The sequence below is a fragment of the Leuciscus leuciscus genome (assembly GCF_965113295.1).
Source record: "Leuciscus leuciscus genome assembly, chromosome: 22".
In the NCBI taxonomy this organism is placed as follows: Eukaryota; Metazoa; Chordata; class Actinopteri; order Cypriniformes; family Leuciscidae; genus Leuciscus; species Leuciscus leuciscus.
The window spans coordinates 17,761,205-17,774,049 of NC_138746.1; the positions used below are offsets into that span (position 1 = coordinate 17,761,205).

Genomic DNA, 12,845 nt, shown 5'->3' on the forward strand with positions numbered 1-12,845 from the left:
AAATGAAGCCTGGGAATGTATGTTTTCTTTTTAATAAAAGATCAGATAAAATAAGAAAAATAACTTTATCGTTGACACGGAATCACCAGGCTCTGCCCTCGTAATCGAGATAATTGTGAAATAAAATGACTATAATTATTAATATTGTGAATTGAAATAAGATGTTGGGACATTTATGCAGGCATTAAGCAGAAGTCAGGGGGATAGTGTGAAAAATCCCATTACTTTAGATTTGTAACATTACAGATAAGAATTTAACAGTAAAATGTAAGTTATGTCATTATATCATTGCTTAATTTGACATGTGTGTGTCTAATAGTTGTTTTCAATTGTTTTTTCTTTTCAATTCTTTTCATATCATTATTTCTTATTCTTCTATTATTTTAAACAGTATTATCTTGTTTTCCACTCAAAGTAAGGCTTGTTTTTAGAGAATATTAAAATTATTTCCCCCATTATAATATTATTTTCTCGACCAGCACTGATATTTAAAACAAACAAAACAAACAATGGATCTAGCAAGCTAATAATTGTCTCATATTTTTCTGTTTGTTTTTCAGAGTTCTTTGAGTCTCTCTATAACGTGGGAGAGATGATTGGATCTGGAGGATTTGGCAAGGTGTTCCTGGGAACACGCAGATTTGATGGCAAAAAGGTCAATCTTACTTAATTGTACAAACATTTTGCTCTTGCAAAACACATTTAAAACAATGTACAGATGGTTTAATACTTAGTGCAAGGTCAGGCGCTTGAATACTGTTAATGTTACTGAAACTGGGTTTTTGTTTTGCAGGTTGCCATCAAGCGGATACGCAAGATAGACAACGATCGTTATCTTAATATTGTAAGTTGGCCAAAATCTGAATGTGTATTGAGTTGTTTAAGTGCAGATTACTGTAGTTAATACACCTGTAGGCAGTGTTGGGAAAGTTCACTTTCTACATGAACTAGTTCAAAGTTCAGTTCACAATTTTAAAATGAACTAGTTCAGTTCATAGTTCATACTCAAAATTTTACTCTGAGTTCACAGTTCCAAAAATGAACTAGTTCATAGTTCTTTTTTTCCATGTTGCTGCGAGATAGGCTATAATTTTTCAAAATGATTGCCACTGCCCATATAGAACCACAGACAATTATTTTATCAGTTTTAACACTTAAGCTATGCGTCAGATTTTTCCCATCCTCACCGACCTTGTCATAAAACTTTAAATGATCATACGACGCCTCCTTGCTGCTTTTCGTTTTGATTTGTAACGTAAGTGATGAGTCGTTCATGAACGATCCATTCATTGCGTTTGTCACGTGACAAATGAACGAAAGACTCGGAAGGTAAAGTAATTATTTATGTTCCCTGTAAACGATTTTTGACTGCATTATAATGATTTCTTAATTCAGAATATGATCAAGATTGCGTAGGTGGATGTGTTCTGGGAATTTGCCAGTTAATAGTATAACATTTAAAGCCCATTAAATGAATGAAATGACTCGAAAAAAGATTTGTTCATTTTGATGAACGAGATCGAACAAGAGAGTCAGTAGACACTGGTGGCTGGTGTTGCCAGATTGGGTGTTTTTTCCACTACATATTAAAGGGTTAGTTCACCCAAAATTGAAAATTCTGTCAGTAATCACTCACCCTCATGTTGTTCCAACCCCGTAAGACTTTCGTTCATCTTCGGAACACAAATTAAGATATTTGTGATGAAATCTGAGAGCTGGCTCACTCATCCATAGGCTTCTATGGGTCAGATAAAATTAGTTTTCTTCAGATTTTTACCCAGCTAACCTTCCATCTGCTACTTCTCTCTAGCCTGGGAATCCCAAACCTCTCGTTACAGAAGTGGCGCTGCTGATGATGATGAGGCAAGAACCCATAAGCCCCTTCGTCATACAGCTATACGAGTGGTTTGAAGATCCTAGAGGTTTCACTCTGGTTATGGAGTATCCCAAACCCTACGAGAACTTGCTGGACCTCATCACTCGTTTTCATCATTTGTCTGAAGCAACAGCATGGGTCATCATGAGACAGGCTGTGCTGGCAGTGCAACACTGCATCCATCGTGGCGTTTTCCATAATGACATTCATGCGCAGAATTTCCTGTTGAAGAAAACCCCGCTACAGCTCAAGCTGATAGACTTTGGCTGCGGTCAGCTGTTTAGTAGCGATGGCTACAACAGCAAAATATACATTGGTGAGCATTCTGGGAGTGTGGAAACCTGAATGTAGTGACTTACTAATTATTTGATGCTTTAAAAAAAAAAAGCTCAACAATGTGTGTCTTTCTTCCAGGAGTTACGGATTACTGCCCACCTGAAGTCTTGACAGAGCCTCGATTCCACGCCGTCCCTGCAAATGTCTGGTCTCTAGGAGTGTTGCTGTACCAGATGGTGAACGGATGTTCTCCTTTTCACGATAGAACGGAAATCACACGAGCCAAAGTTACATTTAAGAACCCCGAATTATCCAAAGGTGAGTGAATAATATTGATAACATAGATAAACACACACATAAAGCAAAGGCTTTGTACAGAAACAGTTAAAGGTGAAGTATGTAAGATGTTTTATATATAGCTCAACGTATAGCGAGAGTTTGGCGCGAGAGCCGTGGGAAAAGAAATGCCGCTTTAGTGACAGAAGTGAAAGCCAAAATTCACTGCATTTATTCTTTCAAAGATTAAACAGCTCATGAACACGTCAAAGTGAACAGAGCATTGTGATGCGGAAAGGCACATTTTCATAAAGACAAGCGCAACACAGCTGAAATTATTACTAATATGTTGGACCTGAAACATGCCTTCACATGAACCAGTAAGAGCTGCGTTTGTGATGTTTGAGTCGGGGAAGACGCGATGCACGGAAGAAGGGGCCTTTGCAAGAAAATATGTAATATATGTAAAAAATATATATATTTTTGAAAATATGCTTTATTTTGTCATTTATTCCACTCGCTGCCACTAGTGTCGCAGAAACGACATACTTCACTTTTAAACTAACGATAAGGAACATTTTACAGTATATTAATCATGTTTTAGATGCTGTTTTCAAAAATGCCAGGTCACATGGTCATGACTAACCAGCTCTCTCCGTATTGTATAGAATGCAGGGATCTGATTAGCCAGTGTCTAGCGCGGGATCCATCTAAACGCCCGACGTTAGAGCAGATGTTACAACATCAATGGATTAGTAATGGTCTACAGTAGATTGGAGAAGTTCAGGAGATTCACTCCCATCAGTTTCAGGTGTGAGGAAGTGTAACAGGCAGAGAAGGATTATTATCTTTTGTCTTAAATTCTGGATTATTTGTAGTGAGATTTTCAAATGTGTGTTCATTGTAATGTTCTTGTTATAGTCAAGTCACCTTCATTTATATAGCGCTTGATCCTATACAGATTGTTTTAAAGCGGCTTCACTGTAGTAAACAGGAGAATAACAGAATCAGTGAACCAAGCAGATTTCAATTCTGTTCTAGCTCTAAAAAATCATTCATGAGTGACTTGTTCATATCATCTTTCTTTGTATTGGATAGGAAATCACAGCTCACAGGCGGCTGCTCTGCGCGGGTGTGTCCGACTACCACGTACCCGGCCGTCAGCGGAGTTTTCTGCACCACGGACTAGTTCGCCGGTTAGCAACCTACAATGCTCTGACAAGAGGTTTGTGTTTAAAAACTCTGGCCAACCAGCTTCTCATCAGCCATTGTCTTTCTCCATCCGAACTATTATTTTTCACCGGTGGGTAACTGATGTTAAAGCAAATGACTCTGATGAAAATTAAAATAAGTCTAAATACGTTTTAAGTGCATCAAGACTTTTAATAACTATTCTCCTGTTTATTGGAAATGTTGAGCTAAATCCCGGGCCTGACTCAAATACTTTTTTGACAACTTTAGGCATATTGCATTTGTGGGGACTATATGCATTTGCAAACTATACCAGATTTCTTACCGCTGTACCGCAACCACAGCGTATGTTTTTACCGATAACTCGCAAATATTTTCCCCATTCTAGACTTCCAACCCCGATTATCTTTACTCCCCCATTTTTTCCGATCTTACCCTCTGAAGTATCTTCTTCTAGTCCTTTAGTCAAAACAGTTAAAGTACAAAGAAGAAGACCTCATCCAAGAAAAAGTCCAACTAATTTAAGTCAACTCGGTAGCACCAGAGGCTTTAAGATTTGCCATTTAAACACCCGAAGCCTTGTTCCCAAACTAGACGAATTTAAAATCTTGCTTGCGCAGTCGAAAGCACATGTAATGGCAATCTCTGAATCATGGTTAACTCCTAATATTCCAGATTCTTTTATGAATTGTATCGTAAAGACCGCATTAGCAAGACCGGCGGCGGAGAAACTTTAATATCAAAGTTTGAAACCGAAACTGAAACCTTAAAACTGATCGTACATTTTACACCTCAACATGCAATTACCATTATTGTCACCTACAAATCCCCTAATGTCAGTGAAAGTTCTTATCTATCTCACCTTTCTGACATAATTAAATCTGTTACATCAAAGGAGCTTGTAATTCTGGGCGATATCAACCTTGACTGGAATGATAGCTCATCAAAATCTTTAAAAGCTATTGTAATGAAACTCGGACTGTATCAATTAATTAAGGATCCAACAAGAATTGGCAAAACACGCAGCTCCATTTTCACATTTAGCTCCTAAACTCTGGAATGGCCTTCCTGATATTGTTCGAGGCTCAGACTCGCTGTCCCAGTTTAAAACTAGATTAAAGACACATCTCTTTAGCCAAGCATTCACATAATACTTACCTTTTATTCTACAGTTGAAGAGACGACGCGACGCCTGTGAAGAGACGACTCGACGCCTGGGAAGAGACGACGCGACGCCCGGGAAGAGACGACGCGACACCTGGGAAGAGACGACTCGACGCCTGGGAAGAGACGACGCGACGCCTGGGAAGAGACGACGCGACGCCTGGGAAGAGAAGACGCGACGCCTGGGAAGAGAAGATGCGACGCCTGGGAAGAGAAGACGCGACGCCTGGGAAGAGACGACGCGACGCCTGTGAAAATTTATACATGATTAAACAACTGTAGTTTTGTATTTTTGTATCAGACTTTCTATCTTTCCTACTAACTGGAAAACAGCACAAATTACTCCAACTTTAAATCTGATGATCACACCCTTGTTTCTGTCATGAATTTGAGGATGAACCCAAGCGCAGACATGATGCTTGACACACAGTTTATTTATGGACAAAAAACAGGGAAAACAAATCCCACAAGGGGGCAAAACATGGACAGGACAAGGAGTGACTAAACTAAACTAAGACTTGACAGATAACTAGACGATAAACCAACAGCAAATACAGAATCAGAACTTTCTCTAGACAATACTCTTGCCAGGATACTCACAAGGTAAGATAGGCAAGGCAAGTTTATTTATATAGCACATTTCATACACAATGGCAACTCAAAGTGCTTTACATAGAAGAAATTAAAATAATAAAAAGAAATAAGAATAATTAAAACAGTTTAGAAAAATAAAATAAAATGCAGTACTTTGAAGTAATAAAGAATATTATTATAGATCTTTCCTTCAAAAGGATTCCCTTAAGACTTAAATCTTTCAACCTTCTTTTAACCTTCAATCTTCTTACGACTTCCATCTATCAACTTTCCTTTAACTTTCTTTTCTCCCTCATTTACTCGCACGTTCACATTCTTTCTCAGACGAAAACTTTAATATCATCATTTAAATACTGTTCTACTTTCAAACCCACATTAATACACGTCACTTTCACATTATCACTTTCTTTTACACCTTCTGAGTGGGCATTTACAGTTACGGGCTAAATGCCCTGCTGACCATAATTAAAACCCTCTCTGTCACCTTGCCTATAGTTTGATCATTGAGCTTACTTTTGAAAGCAAAACAAACAGTCGGACGAACAGCGGCACAGTGCTCATTCAGTAAATGCATAGCTAAACAGAAGTGTTTTGAGTCTGGATTTGAATGTGACCACTGTAGGAGCACATCTGATCTCTTCTGGAAGCTGGTTCCAGCTGCGGCTGGCATAATAGCTAAAAGCAGACTCGCCATGTTTAGAGTGAACCCTTGGTATATTTCTAGCTGATATGATCTGAGTGATCTGTTGGGTTTATATTCAGTAGGGATGGGACTTTTTCTCGACAAAACGACCGACATTCGACACATGCTCCACTCGACAAAAAAAATAGAGTGTCGACATGTCGAGGGGGCGGGGCTTGTGGGATTTCCAAATTGCATTTTTATTTTTTTTGGGCTTTTAATTTATTACATTTCCTATTCAAATACACATCATAAAGCGCCACTTTTCCCATAATGAAATAAACCATTTTAAATAAAACAATCCATTTTTTTCTAAATGGGATCGCCACTTGACCCTGTGTGTGTGTGTGTGTGTCAGGCGACAGAGTCTACATGGCGGCAGCGGCAAATAACAGGAGCAAGGTGTGGGGGAGTTTTAGCTAAATTAATGCTAAGATAGTGAGGTGCAAATTGTGCGGCAAAGATTATGCGTTCCACACAGACACGTCAGGGATGCCAGCGGAAAGAGTGTTTTCAGCCGCGGGACTGGTCGTGAGTAGACTCCGCAGTCGCCTTCTACCCAAACATGTGGATATGCTTCTGTTCTTAAACAAAAATTAGGCCTAAATGGTAAGATACCTATTGGTGTATATTTTATTTTCACTGCTGATTTGTTATGTTGAGTTGATTGTATTATGCTGCCTCCTTTTCTGTGGTTAAAAAAAAAATGGGCACGCTGTTTTCAATTTTAATTGTTGCTTATTTTCACGTTTGATAAGCATGTTAATGTTATATAATGATAATATAGAGTGTTATTTTTTTCATTCGGAAAACTATCTTGTTTAGGCTACATCATGCACAGAGCTAATTAACTAATGGACAGGCCGTTTTATTTCTGTAAATTCCGAACGGCAAAAAGTAGCCTACGTCTTATGTGTTTGTAAGGCTGTTGAATAAACATTTTAAATTAGCCTACTCTCAATCTCGTTTTTATTATTACCGCTTCAATGGTCAAAATTTGACACTAGAGCCATGTTTTTGAGACTAGAATAAACTAGTACAACGATGTAGAATATGTTCCACCCTCCGCATTGCTGCTGCTCTTTAAAAAAAAAGGAAAAAAAAGGCCGACAATCCGACAAAAAGTCGACACATGGGCCTCGACAGTCGATTTCCCAAATCCCGTGTCGTTCCCATCCCTAATATTCAGTGAGCAAATCAGTAATATATTGAGGTCCTAGGCCATTGAATGATTTATATACCAGTAATAATACTTTAAAATCAATCCTAAATCTAACTGGGAGCCAGTGTAAAGACCTGAGGACTGGTGTGATATGTTCATATTTCCTGGTTCTGCTCAGAATACTAGCGGCAGCGTTCTGTATGAGCTGCAACTGTCTTATGGCCTTTTTGGGAAGGCCAGTGAGGAGTCCATTACAATAATCCACCCTGCTGGTGATGAAAGCATGCACAAGTTTCTCTAAGTCTTGTCTGGAAACAAAGCATCTAATTCTTGCAATATTTTTTATTTAAGCTCAATCTTACTGTACTACGGCAGAGAAACACGGAAACGCATAGACCTGGCATGAATATAACATCTTCTCAGAGTTTCTCTCCTGACATATAAGAATAAAGATTTTTCTTGCCAAGATAACTGGTGTCCAGTCCCGTGAATCAAATAATAACGGGGAAAAGGCTTAATTCCAAGTCTACAGCATCAAATAAAATTTACAAAAGTAAAGTCTACTTTAAAGGTGACATATTATGCCCCTTTTCACAAGATGTAATATAAATCTATGGTGTCCCCAGAATGTGTCTGTGACATTTCAGCTCAAAATACCCCCAGATAATTTATTATAGCTTGTCAAATTTGACCCTTTTTGGGTGTACCTGAGTAACAAACGCATGTCATTCAGTGAAATGCCACAACACATTCAGCCTATATTGTTAGATTTTTTGAAAAATAAGTAGATGTTGTGAATAATTGTGATTAACTTTGCTGGTCAAGCTCATTCAATAGTTGAATCACTTATATTTCCCACAGGGGGCGCCATAACTAAAACAACTATACAAAACAATACATTGTTGAGTGACATTTAAACTAGAAGCAGAACACTCCCCGCCAGACATCCTAAGGATGTCTCATTTAAGTCTTAATTTTCCTTAGGGAACAGAAGAACAACCTCTGTAATTGGTCTGAGATACTTTACTTCCTTTCCAGATCCATTTTTTGTAACTTTCAACTGAACCTTGCGTACTCTCCCATCAGTGCTTTAAATACTTGGGACACAAGAGCCATAGGCCACTTGTTACGAGGGCTCTGATTGTCTTTTAGAAGTACAAGATCTCCTTCTTCAAGTTTAAAAAAGGCAAGCAGTTTCAAAACATAAATCATATAGGCTAAATGGGGAATCATATTAAATACAACAACTGTGTTATATACTGCTACTGTGTATAATTTCTCCTGTTTTTGTCTACTTTATCTCTCTTTCAACACAAGAAGCACAAAGCAGGTTCAGAGGATCCTGAAGACTCCCTGCAATGACGCTGTACCCTCACCCTGAGTCTCAGCTCAAGACTTTCCTTGCTCCTTTTTATAAATAAACCTTAAATAAACCTTAAACTAAACATAAAACAAAACATTAAAATAAAACATTCCAGAGATCCCGAAGACAGATCTCTACTTTATATTGAAGATGACATACTGAGTAATATCTTTCCATGAGCTAATAAACACATACAGTAGACAGAATCCCACACACAAACCCTAAACCCATCAGAGTAGAAGACATACCACTGAAATCATGCACTAAACATTAACTAAACAACATGCAATGCAAAATAAGACACCAGAATCAGTTTTACAGTAAATTACGCCTTGTTAAATCGTTTTTCACTGCATATGGTAAGTAAACCTGCAGTTAATCAGCGTAATTTTTTACGCTTAATATTGTTTAGGAGAAATGTCTTATTCAAGGCAAGGCAATGAGGTAAACATTTGAACCAGGGCTTAAGACCGAAAAATATTGTAATATTTTAGACGTATTTGAACGTTTCTGGTGCATGACCACGCGTCCCGCTTTGCGTTGCACCGCACAGCATTTCCACCCCTTGTCCCGCATGTCGTATATTGAGAAAATGTCCCGCATTTTCATCAGTCTGTTGGTTTTTAATTATCATATACAAAACGTGCATGCGTTATTTTGCCTTTTTAAGAAAGCATTTTATTTATTCTTTTTGCGGCGTAGTTTTCCCCCTACATTTAACAGCGCTTCATCAGAAGTACAAATACAACAGCCGTTTTCTAAATCCTATCCAATGGTTGAAAAGAAAGGAGTAAACACGGTCACTAGAAGGTTGTGACGGCTGTCAATCAAAATGTGGAGCGGTGATTCGTTCCATGTGTTCCCTGTCAGAAAACAAATGGATAATTCGGTAAAGTAAAATTTAAATTCTACAGAATTGATCAACTTGTTGCCTTCTGTGGTTGTTTTAATTAACATCCTTTGAAAGTTTTTGGTTTAAAGGTCCCGTTCTGCGTGATCCCATGTTTCAAACTTTAGTTAGTGTGTAATGTTGCTGTTAGAGCATAAATAATATCTGTAAAATTATAAAGCTCAAAGTTCAATGCCAAGCGAGATATTTTATTTAACAGAAGTTGACTACAAAAAACGGCTCGATTGGACTACATCCCTCTACTTCCTTCTTTAATGATGTCACTAGAACCGTTTCTTGACTAACCTCCGCCCACAGGAATGCTCCCTCAACTCTACTGGCTACTTGCGCACTTCTTATAACTTAGGCTACTGTGTTTACTCAGCTCTTACCGTGATTTTCTGAAGTAAAACTGACGCTTTATCTTTTGTGTGATGTACAATAAACTTTATTAAACTCATCAGTACATGTTTGATCATCATTCAGACAGCAGACTTGTAGGCTATTAATAAATAATGGATACATAGCCTACAAGCAGATGACAAATACGTTATAATAACCGTAATTAAACTACTAAACCATACCTGTTTCATCTCTATACAGCACTCTGACTCTGTAGGCATTATTGTCCGACTCGAAATGAACGCCGTTACTGAGAGTTTCTGATATTATCATCATTCCGTGAGATGAATTTTTCCTGACAGACTGAGCGCGAGCTCATGAAGCTCCGCCCCCTGTGTCGTCCAGCAGCAGCTCATTTGCATTTAAAGGGCACACACTGAAACAGCTCGTTTTTCTGAGCCCCAAAAAATGTCAATTTAAACATGCTGTAAAAAATGATCTGTTGGGTATTTTGAGCTCAAACTTCACATACACACTCTGGGGACATCAGAGACTTATTTTACATCTTGTGAAAAGGGGCATAAAACGGGACCTTTAATATATTCTTAATGGTCCGTGTATCATCTGATCATTTCATTTGGAATGGAATAACGAGAAATGAAAATACGGATCGTTTATTCGTTTAGTTTAATAACTTAGTTTAGTTTAGTTTTAGTTTAATAGATTTCGGCTCGATTTCAAATTTTTCGTTTGTTGTTTACAAATTGGTTTATGGCTTTGATATTTCGTTCGCACATGTGGGCGGAGCTGAAACGGCCCTTTCATCTGATTGGTCAAGCCGCTTCGTCTTCAGTACAGCCAGAATAAGAGTCCGTACGGCACACTCAAATCCCACTTTAATAAGCTTTTGCACCACTCGCTGACATTTGATGCAGAAATATGTTGCTGGGAACACAATTAGTGCTGCTGCGATGCTTCGCTTCTAATGTACGACACTTGAGAGATCGCAAGCCATAGGCTACAATATGCTGACATGGAGTTTGGTGTTTTATGTATTATTTCTATAGACTCTAGTCTAGAGCAACGTATGATTTTTATTTTTTTTTGTACTGTAGGTGAGGTCCTATATGTCCCTTCGATAAATGAAAATAGTTCAGTATCTCTAAACTTAAAATGTAGGCTAAATGTTTTTTTTTTACTCTAGGCTATAATTACTGTATGAGCATCAAAAATAACATAATATACATGACCATGATAACATGTCTAACCTTTGTCTCTCTCTCTCTCTCTCTCTCTCTCTCTCTCTCTCTCTCTCTCTCTGTGTGTGTGTGTGTGTGTGTGTGTGTGTGTGTGTGTGTGTGTGTGTGTGTGTGAGAGAGAGAGAGAGAGAGACACCTGAATAAATTATTGTGAAAATAGATAGAAATGTAACAGTATGACTGTAAGCGTTGAGTACTCAGTTCACACAAATAGAATGAGATAAAAAAAGATAATTGAATCAGTTGAACTTGTAGGATACTGAATACCTCACAAAATTATCAGGGTTTGAGAGTAACAGTTGGATTGCATTTCTAATCCAAAGTAAACTATTAACATTTTTTTTTATAACCAGTAATTTAGTGTATTCTAGCCTATAATGTTAACAGTACAGTTCCTATTCATATTTCAATTTAAGGCCTGTAATACAAGAATAGCAATTCATGAATTGTGATCTGAGGAGAGTTTCTGCAGTGGTTCAAATTAAAATAAGTGTTAAACAAATAATTCAAAATTAACTGGATCATGATGCTTTAAGTAATTAACCGAATACATTAATCTACAAATTACATTTAACAGATTTTATCATATGTAATACAATTTAAAACCAAGCCTTTTAACACTGTAAATTATAAGACAGCACTTTTTAAGTTATTATTGTTACATGCTTAATTGTTTGATGTTTCTCTGAGATTTGCTAATTTCTTTCAAGGTATTATTTATTCCCACTGTTTTATGCATATAATGTTTGTCCATCAAAGCTCTGGTAGTATTTTCTAACAACTAAAATACTTTCTTTACGTTGTTTTCATTTGTCATGAACTCTATATTTTAAGATGTACTATTGCTCTCTGTTACATATTTTGTCCCAAAAATAAATCAGCTACAATGCGGAGCAGACACAGAAATGAAGGGGTTACACCATAAAACATCCACAATGCAGAACGAATACAAAAACACACACATATAGGCCTACACACACACAACACCATGTTCAGGTTTGACTGTATTGTAAAAAACAATGATACTTCAGATACTTTGACTAAAGATTTTTTTATTGTTATAATAATGATTTTATAATGTCTAAACACAAATCTAAATGAAAACTTGTGAAAAGATGAATACCTACAATATGATGGAAACAATGGAAATGGCAAACGAGCCAGTGAGTGATGCGCTGCAGCCATCTAGTGGCTGTCCTTGAAATGTCATGTTATTTTAATTTTAAATGTGTTTGCTTTCCAGTAGATGGCAGCAATCTTCCACTAAAACATGGCACATTGTCCATGCTATCTCCATGAACGAAAAAAAGATTTTTTTTTTGCATACGAAAAGTTACATTAGGTATGTTTTAAAAAAAAATACACTTGTTATTAATTAGTCCTATGAGTTATGAGCTCAGTTTGTAGAAATTATACTTGGAATAATACTTAATTAGGAAGAGCACACAGCCAGGGCCGGTTCTAGACATTAGGAGGCCCTAGGCAAAATTCATGTTGGAGGCCCCCCACCCCCAATAAAAAAACACTTGAAACAAATATGATTCCTAACCTTTTTATTTATACAACATTTAATTTTAAAAGCAGTATATTTTTACTTACACAGTACATAAGTTTGGACACATTACTATTTTTAATGTTTTTGAAAGAAGTCTCTTATGCTCATTAAGCCTGGATTTATTTGATCAAAAATACAGAAAAATAATATAGTGAAATATTATTAAAATTTAAAATAATGGTTTTCTATTTTACTATACTTTATATTTCTGTGATG

General features: G+C 37.1%; 1 protein-coding gene and 1 long non-coding RNA gene across 3 annotated transcripts in view; one reads left to right on the forward strand and one right to left on the reverse strand.

Annotated features, from left to right (window-relative positions):
* The window catches only part of LOC309486030 (uncharacterized protein), a 177,327-nt gene that overhangs the window by 1,654 nt on the left and 162,828 nt on the right, over positions 1–12,845 (reverse strand). The gene's annotated exons all lie outside the window — the stretch shown is intronic.
* Positions 3,106–4,868, forward strand: LOC309487192. Its single transcript, XR_014201794.1, has 3 exons — positions 3,106–3,239; positions 3,527–3,653; positions 4,792–4,868. It is a non-coding gene; the product is annotated as an uncharacterized lncRNA (long non-coding RNA).